This window comes from Mobula hypostoma, chromosome 8 (assembly GCF_963921235.1).
Source record: "Mobula hypostoma chromosome 8, sMobHyp1.1, whole genome shotgun sequence".
NCBI lineage: Eukaryota > Metazoa > Chordata > Chondrichthyes > Myliobatiformes > Myliobatidae > Mobula > Mobula hypostoma.
In genome coordinates this window covers 77,813,319-77,830,137 of record NC_086104.1, presented here as the reverse complement: position 1 = coordinate 77,830,137, position 16,819 = coordinate 77,813,319, and positions in this window count along the sequence as shown.

The window sequence follows — 16,819 nt, the reverse complement described above, 5'->3', positions numbered from 1 at the left end:
TATGAAATGTTCATAGAAAAAACAACACTTGAAATTTAAAGCACCTTCTTGTAGTCTCCCTTAGAGCATAGTTGAAGCCTTGGGAAGATGGAGGTCATTCTTGTCTTGTTGCTGACCTAATGGAGATTCTGGTGGGGTATTCTCCGCTATAAAACTTTGTACTTTTCTTACCAGCAGCCCTCTTGTTTCTTTGATTAAGTCTCCGCTGTCGTCTCTTCAGTCTCTGTTTGCGCTTATGTAATTGTGAGATCATTTTTAGTTTTCCTGTCACCCTTCTCTTTCAAGTTACTGCTGATATTTCACTGGGTCTTCATTAATTGTGTCTCTGTAATTTTTTGATTGGTCTGCTGATAATTTTGGGGTTATCTTGACCCTTATCACACTGCCAGTTGTGTGATGCTAAAGATATGATGATAATAACATTTCTCACTTTTTAAAGAAAAGGTTGGCTAAGTTTCATACTTGCTAACTCAACTGGATAACTAGTTTGTAAATACAAGTTAAATATACAGAAATAAGTTAAAGTTATTTATTTTGCAAGTTAAGACACTCAAATAGTAACTCGTTTGGTAATGACACATAATAAGCATACACTCAGATCAGGAAGTATGAATCTTTAAATTACTCACATTTCTGGACATCGAAATATCAGTCTTCTGCCATGAGAGCCACGTGCTCCTATGTCACTTCTCATTTCCATGGCAACCACAGAAGAAGTTGTTTCAAAAAACTTGACTGGTCTCTAAAATGTGTTGTGTGTTGGTAATGACAGAAGTGTTGGGGACAGCAGTTCTTTGTCATAAAAAATGTACAAATTGCATAAAAAATAACCCACATGAATTTGACATGTGTTTTAAAAGTTCTTGTGAGAAAATACAAACTTAAAGTTTCATGAATTTAATACTTATTATTACTTTATTTTGAAGACAAAGTACAGAGACTGGGTAGGAGACAAGCACAAATTCTGGCACATTCAAGTTCTTAATTCACTTAAAAATTAAGAAAATATTATTTATGAAGCATACTGAAAAAAGTTTAGAGTTACTATTACCTAACTTTTAAAACCACAGTATTTGTTTTTGTAGAAACTATTTTTTTGTGGAAAATCTACCCCAGGGACAGAAAAGCTACCCTAATTGAAGAATCACCCAGGAATGCATGTACGTTGGACTTCTGGATTTAATAAAACCCATGGGAGCTAGATTGCATATCAGCAGTAGCCATAACCTGGGCACAGCATGTACGTTGGAAAGCAGGAGGAATTGTGTCACGTCATACAACATGGAAACAGGTCCTTCAGCCAGCCTACTGAGTTGATGCTCATCAACCTATGCTAATTCCAAAGCAAAATGTTCGAGCAACTCAGCAGGCCGGGCAACATCTGTGGTAAGGAGTACAATCGACATTGTGGGCAGGACTGGAAAGCAAGCTGAGAAGTCATGGTAAGAAGGTGGATGGAGGGGAGAAAGAAATACAAGGTATAGTAGGTGATAGGTGAAACCAGGAGAGGGGGAGGGGTGAAGTAAAGAACTGGGAAGTTGATTAGTAAAAGAGATAAAGGGCTGGAGAAGGGGAATCTGGTGGAGAGGGTAGAAGACAATGGAAGAAAGGAAAGGGGGAGGAGCACCAGGAGAAGGTGTTGGACAAGCAAGGAGATAAGGTGAGAGAGGGAAACAGGAATGAGGGATGGAGAAGGAGAGAGGAGGGAGCAATTACTAGAAGCTCAAGAAATTGTTGTTCATGCCATCAGATTGGAGGCTACCCAGACAGAATATAAGGTGTTGCTCCTCCAACCTGAATGTGGCTTCATCACGGCTGTATGGACCGGCATGTCAGAATGGGAGTGAGAGGTAGAATTAAAATGGGTTGTCACTCAGAAGTCCGGCTTTTTCTGACAGGTGGATTGAAGGTTCTTGGTGAAGTGGACTTTCAATCTATGTCAGACCTCACTGATATGCAGCAGGCCACACTGGGAGTGCTGGATATGGTAGATGACCCCAACAGACTCACAGGTGAAGTGTCGCCTCACCTAGAAGGATCGTTTGGGGCCCTGAACGGTGATGAGGGAGGAGGTATAGGGGAAAGTGTAGCACTTGTTCCACTTGCAGGGATAAGCACCGAGAGGGAAATCAGTGAGGAGGGATGAGTGGACAAGGGAGTCACATAGGGAGTGATTCCTGTGAAACGCAGAAAGTGAGGTGAAGGAAAAGATGAGCTTGGAGGTGGGATCCTGTTGGAGATGGCAAAAGTTATGGAGAATTATGTACTGGATGTGGAGGCGAATGGGGTGGTAGGTGAGGACAAGTGGAATCCAATCCCTGGCGTGAGGGCAGATGTGCGCGAAATGGAAGAGATGTGGGTGAGAGCTGTGTTGATGGTGGAGGAAGGGAAGCTCCTTTCTTTGAAGAAGGAGGATATTTCAGTAGTTCTGGAATGAAAAGACTTATTCTGAGAGCAGATGTGCTAGTGATGGAGGAATTGAGAGAAAGGGATGGCATTGTTACAAGTGACACGGTGGGAAGAGATACAGTTTAGATACAGTGCCCATAAAAAGTATGCGCCCCCTTGAAAGCTTTCATGTTTTATTGTCTTACAACATTGAAGCACAGTGAATTTAATTTGATTTTTTTACACTGATCAACAAAAAGGGACTCACGTCAAAGTGAAAGCAGATCTCTACCAAATAATCTAAATTAATTACAAATATAAAACAAAAAATAATTGATTGCATAAATATTCACCCTCTGTTTAATATGACACACCAAATCATCACTGGTGCAGCCAATTGGTTTTAGAAGTCACATAATTAGTTAAACAGAGATCACTGTGTGCAATCAAGGTGATTCAATTGATTGTAGTAAAAATACACCTGTATCTGGAAGGTCCATCTGCTGGTGAGTCGGTATCCTGGCAAAAACTACACTATGAAGACAAAAGAACACTCCAAGCAACTCTGCGAAAAGGTTATTGAAAAGCACACCAGGAGGTGGATACAAGGAAATTTCCAAGTCGCTGAATATCCCTTGGAGTACAGTTAAGTCAATCATCAAGAAATGGAAAGAATATGGCACAGCTGTAAATCTGCCCAGACCACGCTGTCATCAAAAACTGAGCGATCGTGCAAGAAGGAAACTAGTAAGGGAGGCCACCAAGAGACCTGTGACAACTGGAGGAGTTACAAGCTTCAGAAGCTGAGATGGGAGCGACTGCGCATACAGCAACTGTTGCCCAGGTGCTTCACCAGTTGTAGCTTTATAGGAGAATGGCAAAGAGAAAGCCATGGCTGAAAAAAACTTACAAGGAATCTTGGCTAGAGTTTGCCAATAGACATGTGGGAGACTCTGAAGTCAGCTGGAAGAAGGGACTATGGTGTGATGAAACCAAAATTGAGCGTCATCAGACTAAATACTATGTTTGGCAAAAGCCAAACACTGCACATCATCAAAACCACACCATCCCTACTGTGAAACATGGTGGTGGCTGCATCATGCTGTGGGGGTGCTTCACTGCAGCAGGCCCTGAAAGACTTGTGAAGGTAGAGGGTAAAATGAATGCAGCAAAATATAGGGAAATCCTGGAGGAAAACCTGATGCAGTCTGCAAGAGAACTGTGACTTGGGAGAAGATTGGTTTTATGGCAAGACAATAACCCCTAGCATAAAGGCAAAGGCACACAGGAATTGCTAAAAAAACAACAAAGTTCATGTCCTGGAGTGGCCAAGTCAGAGTCCAGACCTCTATACAATTAAGAATTTGTGGCTGGACTTGACAAGGGCTGTTCACTCATGATTGCCATGCACTCTGACAGAGCCTGAGCAGTTTTGCAAAGAAGAATGGGGAAAATTTGCAATGTACAGATGTGCAAAGCTGATTGAGACCTATCCACACAGACTCAAGGGTGCAATCGCAGCCAAAGGTACATCTACTAAATACTGACTTGAAGTGAGTGAAAACTTATGAAATCAATTATTTTGTGTTTTATATTTGTAATTAATTTAGATCACTTTGTAGAGATCTGTTTTCACTTTGACATGAAAGCGTCTTTATCTGTTGACCAGTTTCATAAAAAGCCAAATTAAATCCACTGCGATTCAATGTTGTAAAACACTAAGTATGAAAACTTCCAAGGTGGGGGGGGGGGGAGGGTGAAATACTTTTTATAGGCACTGTAGCTATGAGAGTCAGTGGGTTTATAGAATATATCAGTAGATAGGCTGTCTCTAGAGATGAAGACACAGAGATCGAGAAAGGGGGGGAGGGGAAGTGTCAGGAATGGACCAAGTAAACTTGAGGGCAGGATGGAAGTTGGAGGCAAAGTTGATGAAGTCGACAAGCTCAGAATGGGTGCAGGAAGCAGCACCAATGCAGTTGTCGATGTAGCTTAGGACAAGTTGTGGAGCAATACTGTAGGCTTAGAATATAGACTGTTCTGTTTAGCAAACAAAAAGGCAGACATAGCTGGGATCCATGCGAGTGCCCTTTTGTTTGAAGGAAGTGGGAGGAGCTGAAGGAGAAATTACTGAGGGTTGAGATGATAGGGGCTAGGGAGTTTAAAGTCATTGAAAAGATCAAGAGCATGTGAAATGTCATGGATGTAGGTAGGAAGGGACTGAACTAGAGGGAGAAAACAGAGTTGAGGTATGCAGATATAAGTTCAGTCGGGCAGGAACAAGCAGAAACAATGGGTCTACCTGGACAGTCAGAGTTATGGATCTTGGGTAGCAGGTAGAAATGTGAGGTGCAAGGTAAAGGAACTATGAGTTTGGTGGCAGTGGATGGGAGATCCCCAGAGTTGATAAGATCATTGATAGTGCAGGAGACAATGGCCTGGTGCTCCTTTTTTGAGTCCTGTTCAAGGGGTAAGTAAGAGGTGGTGTCTGAGAATTGCTGCCTGGCCTCAGCAATATAGAGTCCAGTCTACCAGACTACTACAATGCGAATTCCATTTTATTCTCCCTACAATCCCATCAGCTCCCACATCTTTGTAAGGTGGGGGGAATTCTGAGCACCAGGAGAAAGACACATTCTCTTAAGGAGCATGTAAGCTCCACACAGACAGCATCCAAAGTGCTGGAGCAGCTCTCCCCAACTGTACCATTTTGCTACATACAGCTCAAAGGGATGGAGATGCTAGCTGAAGGAGGCTGGTAAAAGCTACTGAAAAACAGAATCTGTGCCTGGGAAGGCAAGTTATTCAATTAAAAATATGAAGATTTTTACAATAGCAAAAGTAACAAGACAAAGTTATTTTGAAAGAGAATTCTACTGAGTTGCTTGACAGACAGAGGGGAAATGAGGAACTTACAATTATGGGAGATCAAATGAGAAACCATAAGTCAAAGAAGAGCATTTAGATTAAAAAATTAAAAAATCAGAGGTACTGAATAAGTAGACCAGAAAATGGACAACAGAAATAAATAAAGCCTTGTTGCTTTGGGTTGTTCTGAGTTAAATATGCATCAAATTAAACCCTTTTTTTATGTTAGGTGTTTTAATCTTACAACTTGAAATTTGTTTCTGGGTTTTTATTTTTATTTTTAACTCTGCTCCTGTTGTAACAAACTTGACTCAAGGGAGTGGGTTGAAGTCCCACTTTAGAATTTAGAATGGAGGTACAGCAGTAGTGAAAAAATGCAGTATCATCACAGGAATCATCCTTTCTAAGTCTGAGGTGGATTGGAAAGATCCAATGCTACAATGTCAAAAAAAAAACCCCAAAAATCCTATTCAATCCTTGGTTTCTTGTCCAGTGCCTATTACTCAACTATCATCTCAAAAACGACTCTAAACTGATGCAGGATCGGCGAGATAATTCCCCAATAGAAAAGTTTTATATGTGGACAGGAGATTATTTGTCCAAAGCTGTATGTGCCTCTTCTGTCAGATAATGACTCATGATTGGATCCTCATTTTAATATCATCATGGCAAATTTAAAATAATCAATGATTTTTCTTCCAAACATAAATGAATTTCTTCTCATTTGTTTGAAAGCAAGACATTCATAGTTCAAGTTCAGAGTAAATTTATTAACATAGTATATATATATGTCACCACATACAACCCTAACATTCATCTTCTTGTAGGCATACTCAATAAATCGATAGAATAATAACTATAACAGAATCAATGAAAGACTGCAACAATTTGGGCATTCAACCAGTGTGCAAAAGACAACAAACTGTGGAAATACAAAATGAAAGAAACAATAATAATAATAAATAAACAATAAATATCAAGAACATGAAATGAAGAGGCCTTGAAACTGAGTCCATAGGCTGTGGGAACATTTCAATGATGGGGCCTGAAGTTTGGTTCAAGGTCCTGATGGTTGAGGGGTAGTAAGTGTTCCTGAACCTGGTGGTGTGAGTCTTAAGGCTCCTGCATCTTCTTCCCGATGGCAGCTGTGAGAAGAGAGCATGACCTGTGTGATGGGGTCCCTGATGATGGATGCTGCTTTCCTGCAACAATCCTCCTTGTAGGTGTGCTCAATAGTGGGGCATATTACATGAAACTGTACCTGTAACAGTGTAAATCAATAAGATGTATTTGTTAAGGAGCATAAGAAGAAGGAGAATGCTAAAAAAAAATACAAACCTTTAGTAAAGGAATTCTAGGGCTGAGAGAGGCATGGTGGTGAATGGTGTAGTGATTAAAATCTGGATGCACAAGAGACCAGAATTAGAATACAAATATCAATGAGTTTCAGGACTGCAGGTAATTAGGATTGGGGAAAATTTATAGTTAACAGAGAGAATTGAAAACAAAGGAGATTGTTTTTAAATCGATGTTACTTGACCAGGAACTAATGAACATCAATAATAGATTGATGAGCGAGCAGAACTTGTGTTCATGGGGAGCAGAAGCCATTGGAAGAAGGAAGCCCAGCTAGGCATGTATTGGAATAGTCTAGAGATAACAAAGCTATGGATGAGAACTTCAATGCTGAGGCAAAGGTAGATTCAGATTCAGTTAAGTCTTAGAATAGTAGATATATATAGAGCAGTGGCCAATTGGAGAGATTGGAAGCCTGAGAAGATGTAATCCACTCAGGTTCACCGATCAAGTGGAAAAGGCAGCAACTTGCGGCAGTTTTGGAGCTTTGAGCAGCAGTCAATCGGAGAGGTAGTTACACCCAAGGTGAAGGTCACAGTGCAGAGTACCCCTTTGGCCATCCGCCTCAACGACAGGTGTATCACTTTGGAACCTGTTTGGGGGTGGTGGTGAGTAGCAGAGGAAAGCCACAGAGATTGGGTCTCTGGCACTGAATCTGACTCTGTGATTCAAAAGAGATGGGGTCAGAAGAAGCTAGCTGCGGTGATGGGGAATTTGTTAGCCAGGGAAACAGAAAGGTGGATCTGTGGATGAGAATGAGATTCCTGGATGGTACGTTGCCTCCTGGGGCAGAGGGTCTGGGACATCTTGGATAGGATCCTCAGCATTTTAAAACGGGAAGGTGAACAGCCAGAGGTCGTGGTCCATGCGGGTACCAGTGGCATATGTAGGAAGAGTGATGAGGTTCTGCAAAGTGAGTTCAGGGAGTTAGGTGCTAAGCTAAAGGGCAGGACCTCTAGAGTTGTGATCTCAGGGTTGCCACCCCTGTCATGTGCTAGTGAGGCCAGAAATAGGAAGGTTATACTGTTTAACCTGTGGCTAAGGAGCTGGTGTAGGAGGGAGGGCATAAGATTTTTGGATAATTGGGATCTCTTCCAAGGATGGTGGGACCTGTACAGAAGAGACACCTGAACTGGAAGGGGACCAATATCCTAGTGGAAAGGTTTGTTAATGCTGCATAGTGGGGTTTAAACTGGATATGCAGGGGGATAGGAACTGGAGTGCTGGAACAGTTAGTGGAGAGGTTGTGGAGACAGATGTTGGTAAGACCTCAGACAAAGTCAGGAATCAAAAGGCTGAGCATGGTGTGACTATGTCCTGAGCTGCGTATGTTTCAATGCAAGAAATATCGTACGAAAGCCGGATGAGCTCAGTGCATGAATCAACACCTGGAATTATGACATTGCAGCCATTAGAAAGACTTGGTTGCAGGAGGGGCAGGACTGGCAGCTCAGTACTCTGGGGTTCCATTGTATTAGATGTGACCAAGCAGGAGGGATTAAAGGAGGACGGGTGGCAATACTAGTCATGGAAAATGTCACAGCAGTGCTCAGTTGGGACAAACTGGAGATCTCCACTTGTGAGACATGATGGGTGTAACTGAGAAAGAAGAAAGGATTGACCACATTAATGAAACTATATCACAGACCATCACCAGGCTGGGAGATTTAGAGGAGCAAATTTCTGGAGAGATTGCAAAGTATTGCAAGAAACATAAGGTTGTTATTGTAGGTGATTTTAACTTTCCACATATTGACTGGAACTTACCATACTGTAAAAGAACTAAATGGGATATAGAGTTTGTCAAATTTGTTCAGGAAAGTTTCCTTAATCAGTATGTAGAAGTCCCAATGAGAGAGTATGCGATACTTGATCTGGTACTAGGGATTGAGACAGAGCACGTGACGGAAGTTTGTGCAGGGGAACTCATTGCAACTAGTGATCATAGTGTCACTAGTTTCAAAGTAAATATGGAAATAGATAGATCTAGCCCACAAATTGAGATTCTAAATTGGAGAAAGGACGATTTTGATGGTATCAGAAATGAACTGGCAAGTATGGTCAGACGGTATTCTTTCAAAGGTGTACTTGGTAAATGGGAGGACTTCAGAAGTGAAATTTTAAGAGTACGAAGCTTGGACGTGCCTGTCAGAATAAAAGGTAAAGATAACAAGTGTAGGGAACCTTGGTTTTCAAAAGATATTGATGACCTGGTTGAGAGAAAATAGAAGATGCATTGCAGATATAGGCAAGTAAGAAAAAGGAGATGCTTATGGAGGATAAGAAATGGAAGGGAACACTTAAGAAAGAAATCAGGAATGGTAAAAGAAGGGATGAGGTTTCCCTAGCAGACAAGGTGAAGGAGAATCCTAAGGGACACTACAGATATGTTAAAAGAGCAAAAGGATTGCAAGGGATAGAATTAGTCCTCTGAAAATTCAGAATGGTAATTCATATGTGGAGCCAAAAGAGATAGGAGATATCCTAAATGAATTTTTTGCATCGGCATTTACTCAGGAGACGAACACAAAGTCTATAGCAGTGAGGCAAAGTGGCATCAACTTTGTGGATTGTATACAGTTTACAGAGGAGGAGGTGTTTGCTGTCCTGGGGCAAATCAGGTGGATAAATCCCTAGGGCATGACAAAGTGTTTCCCTTGGACCACAAGTGCAGAAATTCTGGGGTCCCAGCAGAGACATTTAAAACATCCTTAGTGACAGGAGAGGTACCAGAGGACTGGTGGATAGCCAATGTTGTTCTGCTGTTTAAAAAAGGCTCTAAACATAAACCAGGAAATTATAGGCCGGTGAGTCTGACATCAATAGTGGAAAGTTATTGGAGGGTGTACTAAGACAGTGTATATGTAAATATTTGTATAGACACGTACTGGTTTAGGATAGTCAGCATGGCTTTGTGAGTGTAGGTCATGTCTAACCAATCTTATAAAGTTTTTCAGGGGAGTTACCGGGAAAGTTGATGAAGGCAAGACAGTGGATGTTGGCTACATGGACTTTAGCCAGGCACTTGACAAGGTTCCCCATGGGAGGTTGGTCAAGAAGCTTCAATCTCTCAACATTCAAGATGAGGTGGTAAATTGGATCAGACATTGGCTTTGTGGGAGAAGCCAGAGAGTGGTGGTAGATGGTTGCCTCTCTGACTGGAGGCCTGTGACTAGTGGAGTGTTGCAGGGATATGTGTGGGTCCATTGTTGTTTGTCATCTATATCAACAATCTGGATGATAATGTGGTTAAAGGATCAGCAAATTTACATTTGATACCAAGTCTGGGCGTGTAATAGACAGCACGGAAGACTATCATGGTCTGCAGAGGGATCTGGATCAGCTGGAAACACAGGCTGAGAAATGGCAAACAGAATTTAATTCAGACAAGTACAAGGTTTTGCACTTTGATAGGACTGATCAGGGTGGATCTTGCACAGTGAACAGTAGGGCACTGAAGTGTATGGTAGAACAAAGCAATCTGGGAATACAGATCCATAATTTGTTGCAAGTGAAAGTCGCAGGCGGACAGGGTCATAAAGAAAGCTTTTGGCACGTAGGCCTTCTTAAATCAAAATATTGAGTACAAGAATGAAGGGTCTTGGACTGACACATCGACTGTTTACTCTTTTCCTAGATGCTCCCTGGCCTGCTGAGTTCCTCCAGCCTTTCGTGTGTGTTTATGGACTACAAGAGAAGGGGAGTTATGTTGGTATAAGATATTGGTGGGGCCCCGTTTGGAGTACTGTGAAGTTTTGGTCACCTATGTACAGGAAAGATGTAAATAGGGTTGCAGAGAAAATTTACAAGAATATTGCCAGGTCTGGATGACCTGAATTATAAGAAAAGATTGACTAGGTTAGGACTTTATTCTTGGAACGTAGCAGATTGAGAGGAGATTTGATAGAGGTATACATAATTATGAGGGGTATAGATAGGGTAGATGCATCCAGGCTTTTTCCACTCAGGCTGGGTGGGACCATAACCTGAGGTCATAGGTTTAGGGTGAAAGGTGAAAAATTTAAGGGAAACATGAGGGGAGACTGCTTCACTCAGAGGGTCGTGAGTGTGGAATGAGCTGCCAAAACAGTGGAGCACGCAGGCTCGATTTCAATACTTAAGGGAAGTTTGGATAGGTACGTGGAGGGCTACAGTCCCGGTGTAGGTCAATGGGAGTAGGCAGTTTAAATGTTTTTGCCATGGACTGGATAGGCCAAAAGGCCCAGTTCTGTGCTGTACTTTTCTGGGACTCAATAAAATCTTCAGCTTGGAATTAATATGTTCTACTCATTCTTTCCTGGACTGGAGACATGGTGGTGAAAGACAAAATGATTAAAGTCAGGGTTGCAGAAGAGGCCAAAAATAGAGGACAAATTTCACTTAAAACTGCATGAAATTCAAATTGGAAATGGTTATAGCCATTAGAATGATTTAAAAGCAAAGGAAGGTACAATAAAATGCCATTACTTAAATCTTCCTTTTACAGCTTGGTAATGTTTAAATAGTTTGAGAACCAAGTTATACCACATAATCATGATCCAATAGTCTCCTAAGTTAATGGACTCAAAGATCCTTTAATTGAGCCCTTTTATGTTTTTTTGTGTGTTTGGATCCCAGCTTCGGTATCTTTGAGGGAATAGACGTATTAATCACTATCCTCACCCCCATTATAGAAAAAGTTGACAGTGTTAGCATCCTGTTATGTCACCTTTAAGAATTTTTAAAAATTCATCGCTGAATGATGCCAATTTTAAGAGTTCTGTATGAAAACTGGATATTGTGATCTGGGACAGAAGATAAAAATGACAATCATTTTGCACTAAATCATGCAGTGATGTGTTCTAGAAACTGAATGGAAGGTGGGGTGAGAGAATGGGGCAAGCAGGTTGGGGGCAAATGAAGAAAATAATGGATCACTATGGATAATTATCAGCCCAGATGAATAGGTAATACTTCATTTCACTGGCTCACCATCTGTTGTACTTGTTCCATTATTCCTTTACACCTTAGTAGGCTTCTAATACTCCATCTTAAAAAGCTACCACTGAGGTACCAATATAAGTTTACTAACGGAACTTAGTCCAATCGAAAAAATTCAATTTGACAATTGATTCACTTCCCAAGTGTACTTTGAAATACAAAATGAAGCCCCTGCAATTTGAGTTCAGTTATTAGAATTACAAGATTAGAGAAACATAGAAAATAGATGCAGGAGTAGGCCATTCGGCCCTTCGGGCCTGCAACACCATTCAGTATGATCATGGCTGATCATTCAACTCAGAACCCTGTACCTGCTTTCTCTCCAATACCCCTGATCCCTTTAGTCACAAGGGTCATATCTAACTCCCTCTTAAATATAGCCAGTGAACTGGCCTCAATTGTTTCCTGTGGCAGAGAATTCCACAGATTCACCACTCTCTGTGTGAAGAAGTTTTTCCTAAAAGGCTTCCCCTTTATCCTTAAACTGTGACCCCTCGATCTGGACTTCCCCAACATCGGGAACGATCTTCCTACATCTAGCCTGTCCAATCCCTTTAGAATTTTATACGTTTCAATAAGATCCCCCCTCAATCTTCTAAATTCCAGCGAATGTAAGCCTAGTCGATCTAGTCTTTCTTCATATGAAAATCCTGCCATCCCAGGAATCAATCTGGAGAACCTTCTTAGTACTCCCTCTATGGCAAGAATGTCTTTCCTCAGATTAGGGGACCAAAACTGCACACAATACTCCAGGTGTGGTCTCACCAAGCCTTGTACAACTACAGTAGAACCTCCCTGCTCCTGTACTTGAATCCTCTTGCTATGTATGCCAACATACCATTCGCCTTTTTCACCACCTGCTGTACCTGCATGCCCACTTTCAATGACTGGTGTACAATGACACCCAGGTCTCGTTACACCTCCCCTTTTCCTAATCGGCCACCATTCAGATAATAATGTTTTCCTGTTCTTGCCACCAAAGTGGATAACCTCACACTTATCTACATTAAACTGCATCTGCCATGAATTTACCCACTCACCTAACATATCCCAGTCACCCTGCATCCTCTTAGCATCCTCCTCACAGCTAACACTGCTGCCCAGCTTCGTGTCATCTGCAAACAAGGAGACGCTGCATTTAATTCCCTCGTCTAAGTCATTAATATATATTGTAAACAACTGGGGTCCCAGCACTGAGCCTTCCAGTACCCCACTAGTCACTGCCTGCCATTCTGAAAAGGTCCCGTTTATTCCCACTCTTTGCTTCCTGTCTGCCAACCAATTCCCTATCCACATCAATACCTTACCCCCAATACCGTGTGCTTTAAGTTTGCACACTAATCTCCTGTGTGGGACCTTGTCAAAAGCCATTTGAAAATCCAAATATACCACATCCACTGGTTCTCCCCTATCCACTCTACCAGTTACATCCTCAAAAAATTCTGTAAGATTCATCAGACTTGATTTTCCTTTCACAAATCCATGCTGACTTTGTCCGATGATTTCACCGCTTTCCAAATGAGCTGTTATCACATCTTTGATAACTGACTCTAGCATTTTCCCCACCACCGATGTTAGGCTAACCGGTCCATAATTCCCTGGTTTCTCTCTCCCTCCTTTTTTAAAAAGCTGGGTTATGTTAGCCACCCTCCAATCCTCAGGAACTAATCCAGAATCTAAAGAGTTTTGAAAAATTATCACTAATGCATCCACTATTTCTTGGGCTACTTCCTTAAGTACTCTGGGATGCAGACCATTTGGCCTGGAGATTTAGCTGCCTTTAATCCCTTCAATTTACCTAACACCACTTCCCTACTAACATGCATTTCCCTCAGTTCCTCCATCTCACTAGACCCTCGGTCCCCTACTATTTCCAGAAGATTATTTATGTCCTCCATAGTGAAGACAGAACCAAAGTAGTTATTCAATTGGTCTACCATGTCCTTGTTTCCCACGATCAATTCACCCATTTCTGACTGTAAGGGACACATTTGTCTTGACCAATCTTTTTTCTTTTCATATATCTATAAAAGCTTTTACAGCGCAAACACGAGGAATTCTGCAGATGCTGGAAATTCAAGTAACACACATCAAAGTTGCTGGTGACCGCAGCAGGCCAGGCAGCATCTTTAGGAAGAGGTACAGTCGATGTTTCAGGCCCAGACCCTTCATCAGGACGAAGGGTCTCAGTCTGAAACGTCAACTGTACCGCTTCCTAGAGATGCTGCCTGGCCTGCTGCGTTCACCAGCAACTTTGATGTGTGTTGCCCAAAGCTTTTACAGTCAGTTTTTATGCTCCCTGCCAGCTTTCTCTCAATCTTTTTTCCCTTTCCTAATTAAGCCCTTTGTCCTCCTCTGCTGGACTGAATTTCTCCCAGTCCTCAGGTATACCACTTTTTCTGGCTAATTTGTATGTTTCTTCTTTGGAATTGATTTCCCTTGTCAGCCACCGGTGCACTACCTTCCCTAGTTTATTCCTTTGCCAAACTGGAATGAACAATTGTTGTAGTTCATCCATGCGATCTTTAAATGCTTGCCATTGCATATCCACCATCAACCCCTTAAGTATCATTTGCCAGTCTATCTCAGCTAAATGACGTCTCATAGCTTCAAAGTTACCCTTCTTTGAATGCATTACATTCTTATATCATTACGGTTGTCCATTACATCCTTAAAACATCGCATTAATTGGTCCTGATTATAACATTATACTGAAAAAAAAAATCAACTTGTAGAGGGATTGTTCTGTGTTTTGTTCAGTAAATTTAAAACACATTAAGATCAGTGGATGAAAATCCGGCTGAGTGGTACTGCAGCAACACCCGCCCACTCTTTATCAGTAAGACCAAGGGAACCATTACTGACTTCAGGAGGAGGAAACCAGAGGTCCATGAGCCAGTCCTCATCAGCAGATCAGAGGTGAAGAGTTAAATTGGATATCTATATGGACAGGGAGGGAATGGAGGGTTATGGGCTGAGTGCAGGTCGGTGGAACTAGGTGAGAGTAAGAGTTCCGCATGGACTCAAAGGGCCGAGAAGGCCTGTTTCCGTGCTGTGATTGTTACATGGTTATGAGGGTCAGCAACTTTACTCTTTTCATTTTGGAGGATCTGCCCTGGATCCAGCACACAAGTGCCATTACAAGGAAAGCATAGCTTCTCCTCCATTTCCTTAGAAGTTTATGAAGTTTCAGCATGCCACCTAAAACTTGGCAAACTTCTATAGATGTGTGGAGGACAGTACATTGACTGGTTGCATTACACCCTGGTACAGAAACATCAAAGCACTTGAACAGGAAAGTCTCCAAAAAGTACTGGATATGGCCCAGACCATCTCAGGTAAAAACCCTCCCCACTACTAAGAACAGGTACATGGAATATTGTCACTGGAAAGCAGCATCCATCATCAAGGACCCTCACAATCCTGACTGTGCCCTTCTCTTGCTGCTGCTATTATGAAGGTGGTACAAGAGCTTCAGGACCCACACCTCCAGGTTCCAGAACAGTAATCTCTCAACCTTTAAGCTCTTGACCCAGAGGTGATAACTTCACTCATCCTATCACTGAACTATTCCCACAACCTTTGGACTCACTTTTGAGAACTCATCTCATGCTCTGTTTATTGCTTGTTTATTATTTCCTTTTGTATTTGCAATTTGCTTTTTGCACATTGGTTGTCCATCCTGCAGTCTTTGATTATATTGTTTCTTGAATGTACTGTGATTCCCAGTAGGAAAATGAAGCTTGGTGTTGTATACAGTGACATACAGTGTATGGTTCTGTTTTAACAGAAGGTATTCAGTATACAACCTGAAATTCTTGCTCTTCAGACATCGACAAAAAAAGCCTGAAAATGAATGACAAAAACACTAGAACCCCAAAGCCTCCTCCCTGCACAAGCAGCAAACTGTTTACGTGACAGTTCAACATGCCTCGCGCTCTCACTGAGAGATATGTACTTCAATACTAAATTTACTTTGAACTTTCAACATCTGGAGTGCAAATAAATGTCTCTGCAGGTATCACAGGACGAGTTAAAAATGTACTTTTAAACAAGCTTACAAAAACTGCAGTCTTACTTCACACACCATCTCTTAGAGGTTTATCTGGTGTTGTTAAACTACAGAGATGTGTACCCAAGGCAGCAACAAAATGTTTTAAGTTTGAACTGTGTTTAAAAACACAGAACTAAACAAAGGATTGGTCCAGGATACAGAACATGCATTTGTAACATTAATTACTTTATCGGGTTACAAATCTCTACAGTCTTTGATCAGAAAACAAACTCCATGCTAATCAATTACAGGAAGAAAACTGTATACATCAGCAACCCTGACTAACCTAGCAAAAGTATAAAAGCCAAAAACCACATTCAGAATTGGGACACTGACTTTGTCAGGATAAACAATTGTATATTAGCTTATGGCTTCTTTGAAGAAAAATTTTCATCAAGTATGTATAGAATTTTATCTGCCAAGGTCAAATTTAGTAATCTATTTTGTTTTCCTTCATTGAGGGCCCCAAGTTAACAGTCTGGCAAAGAACATACACATGTGGCACATACGGTCTAAATTCTCTCAGTATCAGGACTCAAACTAAAGAGAATAGGTTAAGAGGCAAATGCCTTTGCAATACTGCCAAAATGCTGAATGCAAATACTGATTTTCATTTCTCCAAGATATTTGTAAATGTCATCTCACTACTAATGGTTTGCAATTGAGGGAAACGTGGATTATTAATCTGTATTAACCAAAAAGCTACTAATGTAACAGTGAAGTAATGCTTCTAAAATGAGATAAAAACATTCAAAAGTACTTTAAATCTTGGCAGTCTTCAGTTCAGTAATTGTTGCATTGCTCTTACTTGCCTGAATTACTTGGGAATGCTTTCCTGCCTGTAAACTGCACAGCCTGTTCTTTTCAAAAGCATAAAACTTTGAATGTATATAACTGGCCGTAATAGATGACTCTACTCAATAAAAATCTAGAATTGTTACCAAAAGTAATTTGGTCACTTCCAATGTCAATTTTAATAATTAAATTTACCTATTCCCTAGCACCAAATGTTATATTAATCATCCAATTCTACTACATTGAATTGAACAACATTGCCTTGTTTTTGAATTAGTGTCACTACAAAGTTTCTAGTCTAAGGATGAGTTGGATTACAGATTTCAGTTGTTTCCTTTCCAAATAGTTTCTTACATCACCCCATTCTCCCCAACCCTC